We start from the raw sequence: 22,760 nt of genomic DNA, 5'->3' as shown, positions 1-22,760 counted from the left end.
AAATCCTATGAAACTTCTTGGACACAACCAAAAGAAAAAAAAGGTATATACGTTATGGGAATTCCAGAAGGAAAAGAGAAAGAGACAGATAGTGTATTTAAAGTAATAATGGCTAACAGCTTCCCAAAGCTGGGGAGAGAAGTGGACATACAGATCCATAATATTCAAAAGTTCCCACAATGGGGCTACACCTTGATAACATTAAAATTAAACTGTCAAAAGTTAAAAAAATTTTGAAAGCAGCTAAGGAAAAGAGATTTAAATAAAAGGGAACCCCCCACTTATTTTTTGGTAACCATAGTTTGTTTTCTATAACTGTGAGTCTATTTCTGTTTTGTATGTAAGTTCATTTGTCCCTTTTCTGGATTCCACATATAAGCGGAATGGTATTTGCCTGGCTTACTTCACTTAGTATGATGATACATAGGTTATCCATGTTGCTGCAAATGGCATTATTTCACTCTTTATATGGATGAGTAATATTCCATTGTGTAAATATACCACATCTGCACTGTATACTTTAAAAGGATACATTTTATGATATATAAATTATCTCAAATTTAAAAAATAAAGTCAAAGCAGATTGTTCAATTTTTAAATTACTGTTTTGATGGTGTTTCAATGAGACTCATAATTTTATAATTTATTCTAATTTTAGACATAGTTTTACTCTGTGACCAAACTTTAAAATCATTGAAAGGTTTTAAATGTCTTTCTATTGTATAAATTTTATTGAAAATATGTAAGTCACTTACATTCTTGCTCATCACTAAGAATTAGGAACTTCTCTAGAAGCTTTTTTTTTATTATAGTACATGACTTAGTTTGTAATTATGCCCACATTTGTATGCTTGTTATCAGTAATGATATTCCTCACTAGAAATTTCTAAGAAGATGGAACCTTATTTGTTTTGATTCACCAGCACCTGGCAATCTGTAGGATATTCAGCAGATATTCAATAAGTATGATTCACTGAAAATAAATGGCAACCTCTGTAAGATTAGGCAGATTTTTCAGCAGCAATTTTTCAGGCCAGAAAAAAAGTGGAGTAATTCATTAAAATGTTGAAATAAAGAAAAAAAAATCACCAAACAGAAATCTAGATCTTGCAAAGCCATCCTTCAGAAATTAAGGACAGATAAACACTTTCAGAAAACAAACAAAGGCTGAGATAATTCATTGCCACAAATTCTGACATATAAGAAATGATAAAGGGAATTCCTTGAGTGGAAGTAAAAGTACCCAAATAGTCGGCTTCTTTAACACCACACTTACATCAATGGATAGATCATCCAGACAGAAAATTAATAAGGAAACATCGGCCTTAAATGACACACTAGATAAGGTGGACTTAACTGATAGTTATAGAGTGTTCCAACTGAAAGCAGCCAAATACACTTTCTTCTCAAATACACCCAGAACATTCTCAAGGATAGATCACATCTGGGGCCACTAATCAAACCTCAGTAAATTTCAGAAAACTGAAATCGTATCAAGCATCTTTTCTGACAATGCTATAGGATTAGAAATCAATTACGGCGGGGGGAGGGGGGGACCCTAAAAAACAACTACATATATACTAAACAATGGATTACTGAAGAAATTCAAAAAAATACTTAAGAGACAAACGACAACAGAAACACAACAGTCCACGACCTAAGAGGGAAGTTTCTAACAATACAATGTTACCTCAGTAAACAAGGATAATCGCAAACAACCGAATCTTACACCTAAAGCAACTAGAGAAAAAACAAAACCCAAAGTTAACAGGAGGAAAGAAACTGTAAAGCACAAAGCAGAACTAGATGAAATGAAGAGAATAATAGCAAAGATCAATGAAACTAAAACCTGGTTCTTTGAGAAGATGCACATTGATAAACCTTTAGCCAGACTCAAGAAAATAAAAAGTTTTTTTACCATGCTCCTTCATCTGCTGCAATGTTTCTCTGTCTCTTCATTGTGTTTAGTTTACAGTGTTTGAGGTCTCCTTTCTTAAGGCTGGAAGGTGATAGTTCCTTTTAATAGTCCAGAGTCTGCCCTCCATGGGTGGCGTTGGATCAGTGCCTTCTGAAGGTTTCCTGGTTGGGGGGATGTATGCCTATGTTGTGGATGGTGCTGGATCTTATCTCTCTGAAGGGGAATGCCATGTCTTATAGTGCATTTTGGGGTGTCTATGGGCTTGGTCTGACTTTGAGCAGCCTTTCTGCTAATAGACAAATTGTACTGTTTTGCTAAAGGTTTGGCATGAGGCATCCAGCACTGGAGCTTACTGGCCTTTGGGTGGAGCTTACTCTTAGTGTTGAGATAGAGGCCTTTTGGAGAGCTCTCACCGATCAATGTTACATGGGTTTGGGAGCTCTCTGCTGCTCCAAAGTTCTGGATTCAAATTTCGACCCGTTAAAGGTTGAGAGGCATGACCTGTTACGGTAGCACTAAGACTTCACATGACATAGCACAGAAGACAAAACCCCAAGACTAACTAAACAAGACTCAACGGCCAAGAACAGCCAAAGGGACCCACACACTTACAAAGATAGGAGAAAAAAAAGAGAAAAAAAGGATAAAGCTTTTGCACAGCAAAGGAAACTATAAACAAGGTAAAAACACAATTCTCAAAATGAGAGAAAATAATAGCAAATGAAACAACTGATAAACGGTTAATCTCCAAAATATACAAGCAGCTCACGCAGCTGAATGCCAGAAAAACAAACAACCCAATCAAAGCGGTCAGAAAACTTAAACAGACATTTCTCCAAAGATATACAGATGGCTAATAAACACATGAAAAGATTCTCGATACACTTATTATTAGAGAAACGCAAATCAAAACTACAATGAGGTATCACCTCACACCAGTCAGAATGGCTATCATCAAAAAATCACAAACGATAAATGCTGGAGAGGGTGTGGAGAAAAGGAAACCTTCTGGCAGTGTTGGTGGAAATGTAAATTGATACAGCCACTATGGAGAACAGTATGGAGATTCCTTAAAAAACTGGGAATAAAACTACCACATGACTTAGCAATCCCACTAGTGGGCGTATACCCTGAGAAAACCACAACTGAAAAAGACACACGTACCCCAGTGTTCATCACAACACTATTTAAAATAGCTAGGATATGGAAGCAACCTAGAAACCTAGATGTCCATCAGAAGAAGAATGGATAAAGAAGTTGTGGTACATATATACAATGAAATATTACTTAGCTATAAAAAGGAACAACTGAGTCTGTCTTAATGAGCTAGATGAACCTGGAGTCTGTTATACAGAGTGAAGTAAGTGAGAAAGAGCAAAACAAATGTCAAATATTAAAAGAAGTACCGAGGAACCTATTTGCAGGGCAGCAGTTGAGACATAGAAAACAGACTTGTAGACACAGCTGGGGAAGGAGAGGAGGGGGCAAATTGAGAGAGCAGCACTGAAACATACATATTACCACATGTAAAGTAGATTGCCAGTGGGAATTTGCAGTATGATGCAGGGAGCTGAGACCTGGTGCTCCATGACAACCTAGAAGGGTGGGATGGAGTGGGAGGAAGGTTCAAGAGGGAAGAGACATGTGTGCCTGTGGCTGATTCATGTTGATGTATGCCAGAAAACAACACAATATTGTAAAGCAATTATCCTCCGATTAAAAAGAAAAAAGGGAGAGTGTTCAAATCAATAAAGTTAGAAATGTAAAAGAAGTTACATTGGACACGACAGAAATACAATGGCTCATCAGGGATTAGTACAAGGAACTGCATGCCAATAAAATGCAGAACCTAGAAGAAAAGAATAAATATTTTAGAAAGGTACAGCCTGCTAAGACTGAAGCAGGATGAAATAGAAAATAGGAACACACACACAAACAAAAGTTCAAGACCAGAGGGCTTCACAGGCAAATATTATCAACCATTTAGAGAAGAATTATCACCTATCCTTATGACACTATTCCAAAAAACTGCAGAAGAAGGAATACTCCCAAGTTCATTCCACGAGGCCACCATCATCCTGATACCAAAACTAGACAAAGACACCACCAAAAAAAAAATAATAATTAAGTTACAGGCCAGTATCACTGATGAATATAAATGCAAAAATCCTCAACAAAATACTAACAAACCAAGTCCAACAACACATTAAAAGGAACATACATTATGATCCAGTGGGATTTATCCCAGTGATGCAAAGATTCTTCAGTATCTGCAAATCAATCAGTGTGATACACCACATCAACAAACTGAAGAATGAAAACTACATGATCATCTCACTAGATGCAGAAAATGCTTTTGACAAAATTCTACACCCATTTATGATAAAAGCTCTCTAGAAAGTAGGCATAAAGGGAACCTGCCTCAACATAGTAAGGACTATGTATGACAAACCCACAGCTAACGCCATTCCCAATGGTGAAAAGCTGAAAGCATTTCCTCTAAGATCAGGAAAAGGCAAAGATGTCCACTGTCACCTCTTTTATTCAGTGTAATTCTGGAAATCCTAGCCATGGCAGTCAAAGAGGAAAAAGAAATAAAAGGAATTCAAATCAGAAAGGAAGAAGTAGAACTGTCACTGTTTGCCAGTGACATGATGCTATACATAGAAAACCCTAAAGATGCCACCAGAAAATAATAAATTCATTGATATACTCTAGTAAAAGCTGCAGGATACAAAATTAATAAACAGAAATCTCTTGCATTCCTATACACTAACAATGAAATATCAAAAAGACAAATCAAGGGAACAATCCAATTTAACATCACAAATAAGAGTAATATACTTAGAAACAAACCTACCCTAGGAGGCCTCTACTCTGAAAACTATAAGTAACTTATGAACTCCTTGACTTCTGGTCATAACATAACACTATAATACTCCTTGACTACACACTACAAATACAGTATAGTACTAACACAAAAACAGAAAAGATCAATGGAATAGGATAGAAAGTCCAAAAATAAATTTATGCACCTATGGTCAACTAATATACAACAAAGGAGAAAGGAATACAATGAAGAAAAGACAGTCTCTTCAATAAGTAGTTCTGGGGAAACTGAACAGCTACATGTAAAAAAAAATGAAATTAGGACACCATATGCAAAAATAAAGTCAAAATAGATCAAAAATCTAAATCTAAGGCTGGAAACTATAAAACTTTTTTTTTTTAATTTATTTATTTTTTATTTTACTTTACAATTCTGTATTGGTTTTGCCATACACTGACATGAATCCACCACGGGTGTACATGCATTCCCAAACCTGAACCCTATAAAACTCTTAAGAGGAAAACATAATAATCTCTGACATAAATAACACAAACATCTCTTTTGACCCACCTCCTAATGAAAATAAAGAGAAAAATAAACAAGTGGGGCCTGATTAAAAGCTTCCACACAGCAAAGGAAACCATAAACAAAATGAAAAGACGACCCACAGAAAGGGAAAGAATATTTGCAACTGAAGCGACGGACAGGAGATTAATCTCCAAAGTATATGAGCAGCTCTATTCAGAAAAACAAACAACCCAATCAAAAAATGGGCAAAATATCTAAACATATATTTCTCCAAAGAAGACAAACAGATGGCCAAGACCACATGAGAAGATGCTCAACATCACCAATTATCAGAGAAATGCGAATCAAAGCTACAATAAGGTGTCACCTCACAACAGTCAGAATGGCCATCATCAAAAAGCCTCCAAAAAAAAAAAAATGCTGGAGACAGTGTGGAGAAAAAGAAACTTTTCTATAGTGTTGGAGGGTATAAATGGGCACAAGCATTATAGAAAATAGTATGGAGGTTCCTTAAGAAACTAAAAATAGAACTACCATATGATCCAGCAGTTCCACTTCTGCACATATATCCAGAAAAAACCTCTAATTTGACAAGACATATGCACCCCAGTGTTCACAGCAGCACTGTTTACAATACTGAAGACATGGAAGCAACCAAAACGTCCACTGACTGATGATATGGTTATGTACAATGGAATATTACTCAGCCGTAAGAAGAATGAACTATTGCCATTTTGCAGCATCATGGATGAACCTAGAGATTTTCATACTATGTGAAGTAAGCCCTTGAGAGAAAGATAAATATCATATATCACATGTGGAATCTAAAAAAAAAAAATGATATGGGTTTTTTACAAAACAAAAACAGAATCATGTATGTAGAAAACAAACATGGTTATTGAGGGGAGAAGAGAGGAGGTTGAGATTGATGTATAAACACTACTATATATACATTACTAATAAGTACCTAATGTATAGCACAGGGAATTCTGCTTAATACTCTGTAATGACCTATCTGAGAAAAGACTCTAAAAGAGTGGGAATATGTATAACTGATTCAATTTGCTGTGAATCAAAAACTAACACAACATTGTAAGTCAAATGTTGAGGTTTGACAGAAAACAAAATTCTGTAAAGCAATTATCCTTCAATTAAAAAATAATTTTTAAAAAAATTTAAAGAAAAGTGAACCCTCCTACACTATTGATGGGAATTTAAATTAATACAACCACTATGGAGAGCAGTATGGAGTTTCCTTTAAAAACTAAATATAGAACTACCATATGATCCAGGAATTATGCCTAGGCATATATCTAGAGAAAACCATAATTAGAAAGGACACATGTGCCCCAATGCACACACTATTTGCAATAGCCGAGACATGGGAACAACCTAAATGTCCATCGACAGAGGAATGGATACAGAAGATATGTATACACACAATGCAATATTCCTCAGCCATAAAAAATAATGGAATAACGACATTAGCAGCAACATGAATGGACCTAGAGATTGTCATACTACATGAAGTAAGCCAGACAGAAAAAGACAAATATAATATCATTTATATGTGGAATCTAAGAAAATAATACAAATGAACTTACTTATGAAATGGAAACAGACTCAGAAATCAAACTTACAGTTACCAAAGGCAAAAGGTTAGTGAAAGGGATAAATTAGGAGTTTAGGATTAATATATACACACTCTCTATATAAAATAGATCATCAACGAGGTCCAACTGTATAGCACAGGAAACTCTACTCAGTATTCTGTAATAACCTGTATGGGAAAAGAAACTGAGTAAGACTTAGCTGCTAAGTCATATCAGTCGTGTCCGACTCTGTGCAACCCCACAGATGGCTGCCCACCAGGCTCCTCTGTCCCTGGGATTCTCCAGGCAAGAATTCTGGAGTGGGTTGCCAGCCATTTCCTTCTTATATATATATATATATAGGGTTGGCCCAAAAGTTCATTTGGGTTTTTATGTAATGTTACAAAAAAACTCAAATGACATTTCTGGCCAACCCAATATAGAGCTGAATCACTTTGCTCTACGCTTGAAACTAACACAATATTGTAAATCAACTATAATTCAATATAAAATAAAAATTAAATTGAAATAACAAAATTATAAGAAAGTAATATACGTTTTTCGTCAAAGTTAGATTCTGTAATATAACAATGATGGTTCATTGTTTACTTACAAGTTGTTTAAAAGTTAACAACAAATGTGGTAGAAATAATCACAACTATAGTAATCTGTTATTGGATGCACAATATAAAAGAATATAAAGTGTAACATCAATACCCTAAACTGTGGAGGGGAACATGAATGTTTAGAAATGCTATCAATGCTAAATTGTTATTAGCTTAAAATAGTGTGTTGCAATTTTAAGATGTTTTCTATAAATCTCATGATAAGCACAAAGAAAAAGCCTGTAGTAATTACATAAAAGAGCATACTGGTAAAGCATATTGATACCCAAAGACATCAAAACACAAGAAAAGAAAGCAGGATAAGAAGCTGTGAACAATGAATCGACAAAATAGCCAGAAAGCAAAGAACAAAATGGCAATAGTAAGTCCTTACAAATCGATAGGTACTTTAAATGTAAATGGATATAGTTCTCCATTCAAAAGAATAGAATGGCTGAATAAATAAATAAATAAATAAAGAGATGCAACCATATGCTGCTTGTAAGAGACCCACTTTAGCCTGAAAGAAACACGTAGAGTGAAAATCGGGTGATAGTGTGTGAAGGAATGGAAAACACATGGTAACTATAGAAAGGAAATTAAAAATGAGTAGCTATACTTATATCAGACAAAAATATACTTTAAACTAAAAATGGTAAAAAAAATAAACAAAAAAGGTGTTTATAATGATAAAGAGGATACAAGAAGAAGATACAACAGTTGTAAATATTTACATACCCAAAACTGGAGCACCTAATGTGTAAAGCAAAAGCTAATCAAGCTAAAAGGAGAAATAAACAGTAATGCAATTATAGTTAAGGACTTTAAGTCTTGCTCTCAACTATGGTTAGATCATCCAGACAGAAAATCAATATGGAAACAACAGATTTGAACAATACTATAGATCCAAATGAACATGACAGACGTATACAGAACACTACTGACAGCAGCAGAAGACATTCTTCTCAAGCACACAAGGAACATTTTCTAGGATAGATCATATTAGTCCATAAGTCTTAGCAAATTTAGGAAGCCTGAAACAATATCTTCTCTGATCATGTGGCATGAAACTAAAAATACGAGGAATACTGGAAAATTCATGAATACCTGGAAATTAACATCCTCCTGAACAACCAATAGATAAAAACAGAAATTACAGAGGAGGTAGAACAAATTGAGCCCAACATTAGCAGAAGAAAAGAAAAAAAATGAAGATCAGAGCAGAAATAAGTAGCAAACAAGAAAAATACAAAAGGTTAACAAAACTGGGGCTGGTTCTTTGAGAAGATAAAATTGTAAAGCAAAACAAATTAGCTAGACTAGCCATGAGATAGAGGACCCAAATCAATGAAATTACAAATGAAAAACAAGAGACATTGTAAGTGACATCAGAGAAACATAAAGGATCACAAGAGCCTACTGCTAACAACTCCATGCCAACACACTGGAAAATCTAGAAGACAGAGAAAAATTCTTAGAAACATGCAATATGCCAAAACTGAATCAGGAGGAAACAGAAAATTTCAAAGACCAAATACTAGTATGGAGAATTAGTAAGCACAAATCTCCCATCAAGGAAAAACTCAGGACCAAGTGGCTTCACTGATATATTTTACCAAACATTTAAAGAATTAATACAAATCCTTCTTTAAGTCTTCCCAAAAAGTCCAAAAGGAAGGAACACTCTCAGAGTTACTTTATAGAACCTGCATTACCCTGAGACCAAAGCTAGGAAAGGATACCATTAGGAAAAAACAAAACAACTGTAGGCCAATATCCCTAATGAATATAAATACAAAATTCTCAATAAAAACTTAAAAAATTAATTCAGCAACACAATGAAAGTGTCATTCACCATGATCAATGAGATGTAACCCTGGGATGCAAGGATGGGTCAACATACACAAATCAATATATGTGGTGCTGCTGATTGTGCTCAGTCGTGGCTGACTCTTTGTGGACTGTAGCCCACCAGGTTCCTCTGTCCATGGAACTTTCCAGGCAAGAATACTGGAGTGGATTGCCATTTCCTTCTCCAATATATGTGGTATATTGTATTAAATAGGATGAAATAAATCTCTCAAATGCAGAAAAGCATTTGATGAAATTCATCATGTTCATGATAAGACTTCTTAACAAATTAGGTATAGATAGAATGAAAGTGCCTCAACATAATAATGGCCATATCTATAACAAGACCACAGCCTACATCATACTCAGTAGTGAAAGATGGAAAACTTTTCCTCCAAGAAGAGTGCCCACTCTCACAACCCCTATTTATTATAGTACTAGAAGTTCTAGCTTGAGCAACCAGGCAACAATAAATAAATAAAGCATCAGCATTTGGAAAGGAAGAAATAAAATTGGCTATATTTGCAGGTGATATGATTTTATAACAAGAAAAGCCTCCACCTAAATACTGTTAGATCTAATGAATGAATTCAATGACATTCCAGGATACAAAATTAACACACAAAAATTCATAGCTTATTTCTTCACTAATAACAAGTAATCTGAAAAAAGATACAAAGAAAATGATCCTATCAAAAATAATAAAATATTAGGAATAAATTTAACCAAGGAGGTGAAAGATCTCTACACTATAAGACACTGATGAAATCAAAAAAGACAAATAGATGGGGAGGTATCCCAAGTTCATGAATGGAAAGAATATTGTTAAAATAGCCATACTATTACAAGGCTTCCTCTACCAAAATTCCAAAGGCAGTTTTGTTTTTTTTTTAACAGAAGTAGAATAAACAATCCTAAAATTTATATAAAGCAAGAATAGACCACAAACAGTCAAAGAAATCCTAGGAAGAACAAAGCAGAAGGCATCATACTTATAATGTCAAGCTATATTACCGGGGAAGCCCATAATAATCAAAACATTATGATACTGGCACAAAAACAGACATATAGACCAGTGGAAGAGTTTAAAATCCAGTATTAAACCATATGTATATGATCAACTAACATCTGACAAGGAAGCCAAAAATACCTATTGGAGAAAAGACAGTCTTTTCAATAAACACTGCCAGAAAATTGGATATTCACATGTAAAAGAATGAAACTAGACCCTTATTTTACATCACTCACAAAAATTACTTCAAAATGCATTAAAGACTAAAATACAAAGGCCAAAACTTCAAACTCACATAAGAAAACAAGTAGTGAGCTCCATTACATGGATCTTGTCAATGATATTTTGGATATGATACCTAAAACACAAGCAGCAAAATCAAAAATAGTGAACTACATCTTACTAAAAACCTCTGAACAACAAAAGAAATAATCAACAAAATGAAACGACAATCTGTGGAATGGTAGAAAACATCTGCAAAGCATACATCTGATCAGGAGTTAATATCTAAAATAAGGAACTTATACAACTCAATAGCAAAAACTCCCCAACAAATCCAAATAATCTGATTAAAAAATGAATAAAGGACCTGAATAGACACGTTCCATAGAAGATATACGAAAGACCAACACATACATCAAAAGATGCTCAAAATCAATAATCATGAAAGAAATGCATGTCAAGACCACAATAAATTACCTCACCACTTTACCAAAATTGTCATAAAAAAGAGAAGAAATAATAAATGCTGGAGAGAATGTGGAGAAAAGGGACCCCACATGCACTGCCGGTGGAAATGTAGGTTGGAGCAGACACTATGGAAAACACGTTGAAAGTTCTTCAGAAAGTTAAAACTAGAACCACCTTATGACCCAGTATTTCCATTTCTGGGAATATATCAGAAGAAACTGAAAACACTATGTCATAGAGACAGCTGCACATCCATGTTCATATAAGCATTATTTACAATAGACAAGGCTTACCCAGTGGCTCAGATGTTAAAGAAACTGGCTGCCAATACAGGAGACCCAGGTTCAGTCCCCAGGTTGGGAAAATCTCCCAGGGAAGGAAAGAGTAACCTGTTCCAGTATTCCTGCCTGGATAATTCCATGGATAGAGGAGTCTGGCGGGCTACAGTCCACAGAGTTGCAAAGATTCGAACATGACTGAATGACAATCACTTTCACTTTTTTCACAACAGACAGGACATAACAAAATACATATCCATAAATGGAAGAATGGATAAAGTTGTGTATGTATATGTATGTATGTGTGTATACACACACACACATACACACACACACAAAGAAGTATTATTCAGTCAAAAAAGAAGGAAATCCTGCCATTTGCAACAATATATGTTTCCTTGGTGGTTCAGATGGTAAAGCGTCTGCCTACTATGCGGGACACCCGGGTTCAATCCCTGGGTCAGGAAGATCTCCTGGAGAAAGAAATGGCAACCCATTCCAGTATTCTTGCTTGGTAAATCCCATGGATGGAGGAGCCTGGTAGGCTACAGCCCATGGGTCGCAAAGAGTCGGACACGGCTGAGCAACTTCACTTTTCATATGGACTTTGAAGGCATTATGCTAAGTGAAGTAAGAGACAAAAGACAAATACTGCATGATCTCATGGAATCTCAAAGAAAAAACCCAGAAAAAAAAAAAAAACAAAAAGAAGAAAGAAAACCAAACCTCATAGAAAAAGAGATCAAATTTGTGGTTATCAGACACACTGAGAGGGAACAGGGTGGGAAGAGGGGAGGGAGGGTGTGTTGGGGGTGGAAGTGGGGTGGGGATTGGAGAAAAACGTTCAAAAAATACAAGCCTTCAGTTAATAACTAAGTACTAGGAATGGAATGTACAACATGATGACTAGTTCACACTGCTGTATGTATATCTGAAAGTTAAGAAAGTAAATTTTAACAGTTATTTTCACAAGGAAAAAATATACATACACATTAAATATATATGTGTGTGTACATATATGTAATGATGTGTGTTAATTAAACTTATTGTGGTAATAATTTCAAAATTATGTAAACCAAATCATTACGCTCTATATCTTAAACTTATACAGGGCTATATGTTAATTTCTCAGTGAAACTGGGAAAAAACTTAAAAGTTAACATCAGCTTTAATGTGGCAAACTCTAATCAAGTCACCTAATAAAATACAAGGAAATCACAAAATCACTTCTGAGGCAGCCCTGGCAAAGATGCATCACTTGAATCTAACCATGAGGAAACTTTAGACAAACACAAATAGAGGCTATTCTACACAATAATAGTCATGGGATCTTCAAAGATTCCCTGGTCATGAAAGTCAAGGACAGACTGAAGAAATGCCCCATACTGAAAAGGACTAAAGGAATATGACAATTTAGGTAATTTGTGAGGACATTATTGGGACAATTAGCAAAACTTGGATGGCTATGTAAATTCAATGACAACAGTGTACAAGAGTTAATTTTCTGACTTTTATATTGCATCATTATTATGTGGGAAAATATCCTTGTTTATAGAAAATGCACACCAAAATCTTAATGCTCTTCTTGGAACTGTCGTTTGGAAAGAAAAAGCAAAACCGTCTATCAGTCTTTCCCACCATCCATCCTCACATCAACTTCTGTAAGCCACTGAGATTTTAGGGTTGATTTGTTATAATAATAGCTAGGCTACCTTAACAAATGTGCCTCTTGGCTTTCTCAATGACAGATAATTTATTAGTGTGGGACTTGCTGTGCCTTAGCAATTATTGATCCAGTTGAAACATGTCCATTGCTTCTAAATTCATCCTCATAATGTCTGTAACCTTACCTTCCAAGTTTCAAGTTTCTTGCTCAGTACTGTATGCTACAGGAAGGGATAGTCAACCAGAGCCTGCAGGCCAAGTCAGCCAACTGTCTGCTATTGTATAACTCATAAGTAAAGGGTGGCTTTGTATCTTCAAGTGGTTGGGGCAGGGGGGTGGGTGAGTAGGGAAGAATCAAAAGAATAACACTTTGTAAAGTGAAAAATATATAAAATTCAATTTGCAATGTCCATACATAAAGTTTTATTGGAACACAATTATGTCCTTTCATTTACATATTTTCTCTAGCTGCTTTCCTACAAACAGCAGACTTAGACAGCTGTGATAGAGACCATATTGTCCACAAAGCCTAAAATATTTACGAGCTGGCCTTTCACCAAAAAGAAGAAAAAAGAAAAAGGAAAAAAAAATGTGCTGAAGCCTGTCCAACAACAACAACAAAAGTTTCCCAAGCCTAGTTTTTATTATAAGGCTAGATAGCTGCAAAGAGCACAGGCTCTGAAGCCTGAACCCTGGCTGCTCCATTTATCACCCCTGTGATCTTGGGAAACTGACATATTGTCTCTCTATATCAATATTTGACTGGTCATAATAACAGCACACAATTCAGAAGGTTGTGAGAATTCCTTGAGTTATTATATAGCAGGCCCTTAAACTATTGCTTAACAATAAAATTAGCATTTTCCTTTTTGCATTTCCTTTTTTAATTTAAATTGTCCATTTCCCCATCATCACACATCAAAGTATAAGGCTATGGTTTTATATGGGTAAGAAATTTCACACATGCACGAAAAATACTTTATGTTCCATTTTATGAAATTCAAGACCAAGCAAACCTAACTGGTAGTAATAAAAGTCAGAATGGTGGTTTCCTTTGATGGTGAGTGGGTATAGGAGTGAATGGATATGGGTGTTGGCTGGTAAGAAATACAAAGGAGCCTTCTGGAGGAATGAATCTTTCTGTCTTTAATCTAGGTCTAATTACAGGTGTGCACATATGTAAATATGTATCAATCTGTATACATAGTTGTGTATTTTAATAAAGTCACTATCATGTTTAAAAGGAGAAATGGAGAAAGGGTAACATTCGTATTATCCTGCAGTGAAGTTTTAGAATTGTGGTTCATTAACAGAATTGGAAACAGTTGTATACTGAGTGAATGCAAAGAGGCCAAGTCAGGGAGTAAGAGTCCCCGGAGGGTGGGAAACTGGAAACCACCCCAAAGGCCACTGAAAAGTGGTGAGAATGTTAGTGGAACACTCCAAGTCTAAGCTTTCTTTTGTTGTTCATCAAGTCTCTGAAATCGCCATAGCTTTCTTACTCCTGTTGCCATCCTACACATAAAAAGCATCTGGGAACGCAGGCAGCAAACAGCAGCAGCTGTTACTATTGGCACAGAAGAGAGGAGGAGAGCACAGAGATGGCAGCATGAAGCAGAACAGCCACTGAATGGGGCCAAGTAGCAGCAGCGTGCCTGGGGATGGCAAAGAACTAAGTACCCGGAGGGTGGCCAGCAACATTTCCACTTCCTAGTGCTACAAAGAAAACTTAAACGTGAATATGGCTCTTAGTCAAGTCATGAATACAAAGCTTATAATTCAAATGCCCTTTACACAAAAACACACCCAGTTTCTCAGTCTCCTGAACCAATGATCTCTTCTAACACTGATATTTTTACTAGCGTCTTTCGGCTTACTAAGTACTCATGAGCTTGCTAAGTAGATCTTGGGCAAGATGAGATACTTTACTTGTCAACACACTGGCTGCTCTCTTTGAACTTCTCAGCAGTTTCAGGTAGCCTGGATAAGTACAGTATAAGTAAGCTTGCATTTACAATGCCTGCTGAGGACAGGAGAACAAGAGACAAAGGCTAGGACAATATGGCACTTAGAAGAAGACCGTGCATAAAGCCCAAAAGAAGATGATAGGATGAATCTGAATGTAAAATTATTATGAAAAATAAGACTATACAAAAAACTCATGGTATTGCCATGGTAAAAAAAAAAAAAAAAGGAAAATTTTTCTACAGCAGAAAAACTTCATCCAAAAGAAAGTTGGTATTGACTAGACTTTAAACAAAAAGCAATATTAAAAATAGTCATATGTTGATAAATACTTTGTTGTTGGTTTTTTTTTTTTTTTTCCAGTAAGAAAACCTAATTAAAAGCTGCTGCTGCTACTAAGTCACTTCAGTCGTGTCTGATTCTGTGCAGCCCCATAGACAGCAGGCCACCAGGCTGCCCCGTCCCTGGGACTCTCTAGGCAAGAACACTGGAGTGGGTTGCCATTGCCTTCTCCAATGCATGAAAGTGAAAAGTGAAAGGGAAGTTGCTTAGTCGTGTCCAACCCTCAGCGACCCCATGCACTGCAGCCCACCAGGCTCCTCCGTCCATGGGATTTTCCAGGCAAGAGTACTGGAGTGGGGTGCCATTGCCTTCTCTGAATTCTAAGCTAATATGCACCAAATAATAAAATTTTGTAAAATAAACACCGACTGATAGAATTATAAAGAGAAAATCCCAGATTTATCACAGCAACAGAATTTTAACACACTCTCTTGGATAGAATGCTCTTCCCAAGTCAGAAAATATATAGAAAAATTAAAGAACAAAATTAATAAGCTTAATACAATAAGCCTATAAAGAACATATTTCTCAGGAGTTATTTTAAGCAAAGACCAAGCATTTATGAAAATTGATATAAATTTCTATAAATTCAAAATGACTGTTATAAAACACCATGCCATAAATTTAAAACAATTTAAAGATAAGTAGAACTTCCCATCTGGAGAAGGAAATGGCAACCCACTCCAGTATTCTTGCCTAGAGAATCCTGTGGACAGAGGAGCCTGGTGGGCTGCTGTCCATAGGGTCGCACAGAGTTGGACACGACTGAAGCTACTTAGCATGCATGCATGCATTGGAGAAGGAAATGGCAACCCTGTCCAGTATTCTTGCCTGGAGAATCCCAGGGACAGAGGAGTCTGGTGGGCTGCCATCTATGAGGTCACATAGAGTCAGACACGACTGAAGTGACTTAGCAGCAGCAGCAGAACTTCCCATTAAGCCAAAATTTAAGAATGCAAATCTAAATAAATCCTGAATCAAAGATAAGTAACACTAAGACACAAAAAAATTTAGATGTAAATCATACAGAAATACTTATAGAATTGAGCTTATGAGATATATTGAGATAAAAATAAAGTTAAAAGTGTATTTCAGATGCTAACTTAGAAAAGAAATGAATAAAGATTTAAAATTAATAGAAATTTACAATCTACTTCAATCAAAAGAAAGAAAAAGATCAAAATATATCATGAGAATATAAAAATAAGGAATAACAAAAATTCATGAAATAGTAATCAAAATGTAAAAGTCCAAAGAGAAAATGTTTTATAAGACTAATATTTAAAAACTTCTGATGAAAATGATAAAGAGAAATGTATTCTCATAAATATGAAAACTAAGAAATGAGCTTTCTAGAAAGATAAGATGCATAAAAAGGGCTGAAGAAGAAAGACACTGACACCTTGAATAGTACTACAACCATTTAACACTGAATCTAAAACTAAATGAACTGTGATGCTGGAGAAGACTTCTGAGAGTACCTTGGACAGCAAGGAGATCAAACCAGTCAATCCAAAAGGAAGTCAATGCTGAATATTCACTGAAAGGATTTATGCCAAAGCTCCAGTACTTTGGCCACCTGATGCGAAGAACTGACTCATTGGAAAAGACCCTGATGCTGGGAAAGATTGAAGGCGGGAGGAGAAGGGGACAACAGAGGATGGGATGGTTGGATGGCATCACCGACTCAAAGGATGTGAGTTTGAGCAAGCTCTGGGAGATGGTGAAGGACAGGGAGGCCTGGCGTGCTGCAGTCCATGAGGTGGCAAAGAGTCTAACACAACTGAGTGACTGAACAACAACAAAACTAAGTCTCTCTCTCTCCAAAACCCATAGACCCTAACTGATATTACTTATCAGGATTACCAAATAACCAAAAGACAAATAATTTCAACTGTCAAGACTCAGAAAATTTTTAAAAAGGAAATTTCTTCAACTTCCAGCATAATCTTTATGCTGTGGAAGGATGTGTGAGAATGGAAAAATATAGGTAAATTCCATTCATCAACACAGGAACAAAAATCATCAGGAAGGTGAATCTTTTGATATATAAAACCAAGATATACCATGAGCAAGTTGGACTTATCTTGGGAAATCAAATCTGGTATAACATTAGAAAGTGATTCAGTAATTAACGGATTGAGAAAATACAGCTGAACATCTCAAAAACACTCCTGAAGAAGTACAATGAAGAGATTTATCTATTATAAGTACGAAACCACAAAAATGAACATAAAATATACTGAAACAGAACAAGACCCCATGGCCCTTGCCACCCATGCTCTCCGCCTGTGTCTGTATGTGGAAAACTGTGTGTGCTCAGTTGCTCAGTTATGTCCAACTCTTTGTGACCCTTGGACTGTAGCCTGCTAGGCTCCCCTGTCCATGGGATTTCCAGGCAAGAATACTGGAATGGGTTGCCATTCTTCCCACTGGGTGGATCTTCCCCACCCAGGTATCGAACCCACATCTTCTCTGGCTCGTCTATTGCAGGAAAAACATTCAGTCCAGTTCAGTCGCTCAGTCGTGTCCGACTCTTTGCAACCCCATGAACCGCAACACGCCAGGCCTCCCTGTCCATCACCAACTCCCAGAGTTTACCCAAACATTAGCAAAAGAGTAAATTTAATCAAAGAACTGAAAAAAAATTCAGAAACAAAAGAAAACAGTCAAAGGAGACCAAGTAATAAAACTTTAGTCATTACGTTTAGTCAAGGACCTCGAGTTCATTCTCGAGGACTATAGGTAGTATCCTGAGCTATAACCTGTGACCTGTTTTATAAATCCTGAAACCCTTACCAGGCAGAAGATGTTAACTGCATGATGACCAGACTGCAGCCATAACACAAGCTGCCACGCTTCTGAGAACTGGCCTCTCGAAAAAGACTGACCCTGGAACCGAAAGTTAACTGTCCTTAAAACAGTCAAAGTGACTCTGATCAGACCACCAATGACCGATCTCAGGATCACTGTCAGAGCTGACTGTGCTGTCTCTGCATGTGGCCCCCTCCCTCTGTCTATAAAAGCTCTTGCCCACTGTCAGTGGAAGGAGTCTGTCTTTGCACAGGCATCTGCCTCCCCTGCTCCATCCCCTCCCCTTGCCATCTCCTGCCTCCCCACCCTCCACACACACCCCAAACCAAACTGCTGGTTGCTGGCATCCAAAATAAAGCAAACTTTCCTTTCCACCAGCCTAGCCTTTTTATTGGCTTTTGAGCAGCAAGCAGTTGGACCCTACTTTCAGTTACATTATAAATTATAGAGATAGACAAAGTAATGCAGCAGAATAGTGTCCAGCAAAGTCAAGTGACGAACGTATGAAAACATGGTCAATGGTTTTTGAACAAGTAATTAGCCATATTGAAAAATGAAATTGGATTCCCACTCTTAGGATTAAAATCAATGTAAAAATAAGAAATCATAAAGCTACTAAAGACAATATAGCAGAATGTGTACCTGATATTGGAGCTGGGTAAAAAGTTAATGAAATAAATATAAAAACATATCCAAAAGTCTACAAGCAATAAATGCTGGAGAGGGTGTGGAGAAAAGGGAACCCTCTTACACTGTTGGTGGGAATGAAAACTAGTACAGCCACTATGGAGAACAGTGTGGAGATTCCTTAAAAAACTGCAAATAGAACTGCCTTATGACCCAGCAGTCCCACTGCTGGGCATACACACCAAGGAAACCAGAATTGAAAGAGACACGTGTACCCCAGTGTTCATCACAGTACTGTTTATAATAGCCAGGACATGGAAGCAACCTAGATGCCCATCAGCAGATGAATGGATAAGAAAGCAGTGGTACATATACACAATGGAGAATTACTCAGCCGTTAAAAAGAATACATTTAAATCACTTCTAATGAGGTAGATGAAACTGGAGCCGATTATACAGAGTGAAGTAAGCCAGAAGGAAAAATACCAATACACTATACTAACGCATATATATGGAATTTAGAAAGATGGTAACGATAACCCTGTATGTGAGACAGCAAAAGAGACACAGATGTATAGAACAGTCTTTTGGACTCTGTGGGGGAGGGAGAGGGTGGGATGATTTATGAGAATGGCATTGAAACATGTACAATATCACAATATCATATATGAAACGAATCGTCAGTCCAGGTTCGATGCAGGATACAGGATGCTTGGGGCTGGTGCACTGGGACGACCCAGAGGGATGGTACAGGGAGGGAGGAGGGAGAGGGGTTCAGGATGGGGAACACATGTATACCTGTGGCAGATTCATGTTGATGTATGGCAAAACCAATACAATATTGTAAAGTAATTAACCTCCAATTAAAATAAATAAATTTATATTTTAAAAAATACAAACCAAAAAGTTTACAAATTCTACTACATTAATTAAGACATATTCATAAAAGATAAGTCAAACTTGGTGAAATATTTGCATCATGTAAAACTAAAAATATATAGAAAATATTTTTTTTAATCTACAAGTGGATATGAGACAGACAATCCCCCCCCAGAAAAGTGGGGAAAGATACTATTATAAAAAGAGAAAATAAACGATAAATGAGCAATAAATATATAAAAAGTGCATTACCTTCAGAGCTTTCAAAGAAAGTGAAATTAAAATCATAGTGAGGTCAGCTTTTATACTCACCAGCTAATCATTCTAGACAAGATCCCACAATTTCAAACAGTGAAATAACAGCAAAGATGCAGAGCAACGAGAACCGTTGAATAACGCTAGGAAAAGGGAAATTGTGGAACTACTTGGAAATCAATTCAGTGCTTATTTGTTAAAGGTGAAGTTTTTAATTTTTATTTTTCTTTCAACAACAGGCTTACATAGATGCAAAGGCACTGAAGCCAGACGGCTTCAGCATGTATCATGGCCCTTTCACTAATTAGCTCTGTAAAACCTTGGAATAACACGACCTTTCTCTGACTCAATTTCTTCATCTGTAAAATAATTTTAACTTAGAACACTATCTGTCATGCAGTAAACATTCAATAAATATTAGCTGTGCTTGCATGAAGTAATAAAAATCATTTTAAAACAATATAAATCACAGGATACACCCATTAGCTTTGAGGAAAAAATATTTTTTTAGGCATGACCTTTAAATTTTTAATTAAAACTTATTTTTTTAACTACCATGACAGGTAAAATTATTTATGACACAAGAAATTCTGATAAAATTGAACTTTAAGAACTGGGAAAATACAGTATTTAAATCCATTTATCACAAAGAGGTAAAGCACGTTCTTAGAACTGAGGGCACTATAATCATTTATAAGCAAATGCCACAAGCTTACCACCCAGAAGGTCTTCCGACCTGTGAGACTAAGAGGACAGCCTTCAAAGCAGAGCTTAATGAAGCTTGTCCTTCTGTTTGGTCCATTAACTCAAGCATATGACTACCTGCTGGAATGCTGAGTCTCTGACAACCTCTGGCACATGCACACAAACCTTCCCATTGCTTTGGATATATATCCTTAGCTACATATTAGACAGACTCAGGAGTTAAACAAAAAAATCCTCATCCTGAGGCCACACCCACTCCATTTAAATTAAGTTCTTGAGATGAGACCCAGGAAGGAAAACATTGAAAAAAGCTCAGCAGGAGATTCCAAAATGCAGCCAAGGTTAAGCACCATCAGTTTAGAAGAAGCCTCCATCACTCCACCCTAAAAAGTCCAATCAGTGCCCCACGTGGTCTGAATTTTACTTGACCCTCTCAATGAGCTAGCCTGCCTAGGATTGATGGTCTGAAGCTCTAACAATTCAGGTGTTTTTTTTTTTTTTTCCTTTTGGTATATACATTAAGGTACAAACTTTGTTTTATGTATATAAAGACCAGAAAATGAACAAACCACTGGAATCTGTAGTTTCACCTGAGGTTAAAATCCTATGTAGTGGGACTTCCCTGGTGGTCCAGTGGCTAAGACTGCACTCCCAATGCATGGGGCCTGGATGGGAACTAGATCCCACAGGACCCAACTAAGAAGTTCACAGTCCATCCAAGACCTGTCACAGCCAAATAACTAAATATTACATACACATAAAATCTTGTGTAGAGTCATACAACTGAGGATGATATTGTCAAAAGTATTCATCAGCATACCCTGTCCTTACCTACCATAGAGGCCTGAACCATCACGTCATAGTCCTGAAACTACCTACAATTAATGATGATATTTGAGAAGCACTCTTTATTCAATCTCCATGAGAAATGCACCAAATAAGCAGAAAAGCAGTGGTGAGATTACTCCATTCATAGAGAAGAAAGTCTATACAGACTCTTTGAAAAGCAAAAACAGTTCACATAGAAGAGTATCTTAGAACCATTCTACTGTCCTTACTGATATGTGATGATTATTAGAGGTAAGTGCCTAATCATATTATACAATATCAACCAAATGTCTTTGGGCACCAACAACAGATACCTGTATTATTTGACTTCTGTATTTATATATAAGCATATTTCTTATAAGCTGGCTATTATTTTTTGAGACATTCATTTGCCTACTTTATAGCACTTTCAAAAGGGTTGATTAAACTGAAACATGTTTTAGCATAGATATACAGTTTTAGATATATTTTATTGCTTTGTTCAGTTTTCTGAAAGAGATTATTTTTTTCTTCAAAACTAGTTCTTTATACAGATGCTGAAACCTCACTCAGATATTTCTGCTCACCCTTCACTTTGAGAATTTTTTTTTCCAGTGCTGTGTTCTATAATTAGTTCTTGTCTTCACATCTTAAATATATTAACAGGGACACAAACACTATCAATTTTTGTTATTCTTATGGTGAAAAATTCATCTTCATCTATTTGTAAGCCTAAACATCTAGTGATTTTGAGTAGAATTATTAAGAAGCATAATTCTTTTCTTGTACAAGAATGATTTAAGACACAAGTAACAGCAGATCTTAACTATACTGGGAAAGAAAGAAATATAAAGATTGGGAAAGAGTTATTATAAATGTACATGGGTGTCTAGAAATGGTCCCCAATTTCCCATTTACTCAAAGGTACATGAATCCAACTAATGTATAAAAAAAAAATCTCCTTATGTTATTGGCAGGAAAATTAAGATATCTGACTGAATTAAGGTAAAGCCAAGCCAGAAGACAAGGATAGGTAAGGTCCAATACTGGCAATAATGAGAATTCGTTTAAAATGGAGCCAGCAAAACCTATAGCATAAAGCATACATAAAACCATGGAAACTATGGTGTATAGATGCTGTTGATGCCCATGTAAGTCCCCTTTACCAGGCGAATGTACCCGTATTCAGCTGTGAATGTTGTTTACTCATGACTCACAGCTGTCCCTTTTGCCAAAGAAAATGACCCGGGTCTTGGAATGTTAAGCAACCCTCATCACTGCTTCTCAGCAATTCACCTAATATGAGATAAAAATGTTGCCCCTATCCTCAACTTCTCACCTCACCAGCTTCAAAGCTGGGTAAGTTCTGTGATATAATTCAGCTCCGAGTCCCCTTT

The 22,760-nt window shown here is 36.3% G+C and overlaps 1 protein-coding gene across 1 annotated transcript in view; it reads right to left on the bottom strand.

Annotated features, from left to right (window-relative positions):
- Positions 1-22,760, bottom strand: part of SLC7A11 (solute carrier family 7 member 11) — a 341,695-nt gene that overhangs the window by 12,687 nt on the left and 306,248 nt on the right. The gene's annotated exons all lie outside the window — the stretch shown is intronic.

This window comes from Oryx dammah, unplaced genomic scaffold, assembly GCF_014754425.2.
Source record: "Oryx dammah isolate SB20612 unplaced genomic scaffold, SCBI_Odam_1.1 HiC_scaffold_12, whole genome shotgun sequence".
Lineage (NCBI taxonomy): Eukaryota > Metazoa > Chordata > Mammalia > Artiodactyla > Bovidae > Oryx > Oryx dammah.
Note: the sequence above shows the minus strand (reverse complement) of the source record. Positions and strands in the feature narration are given on the sequence as shown.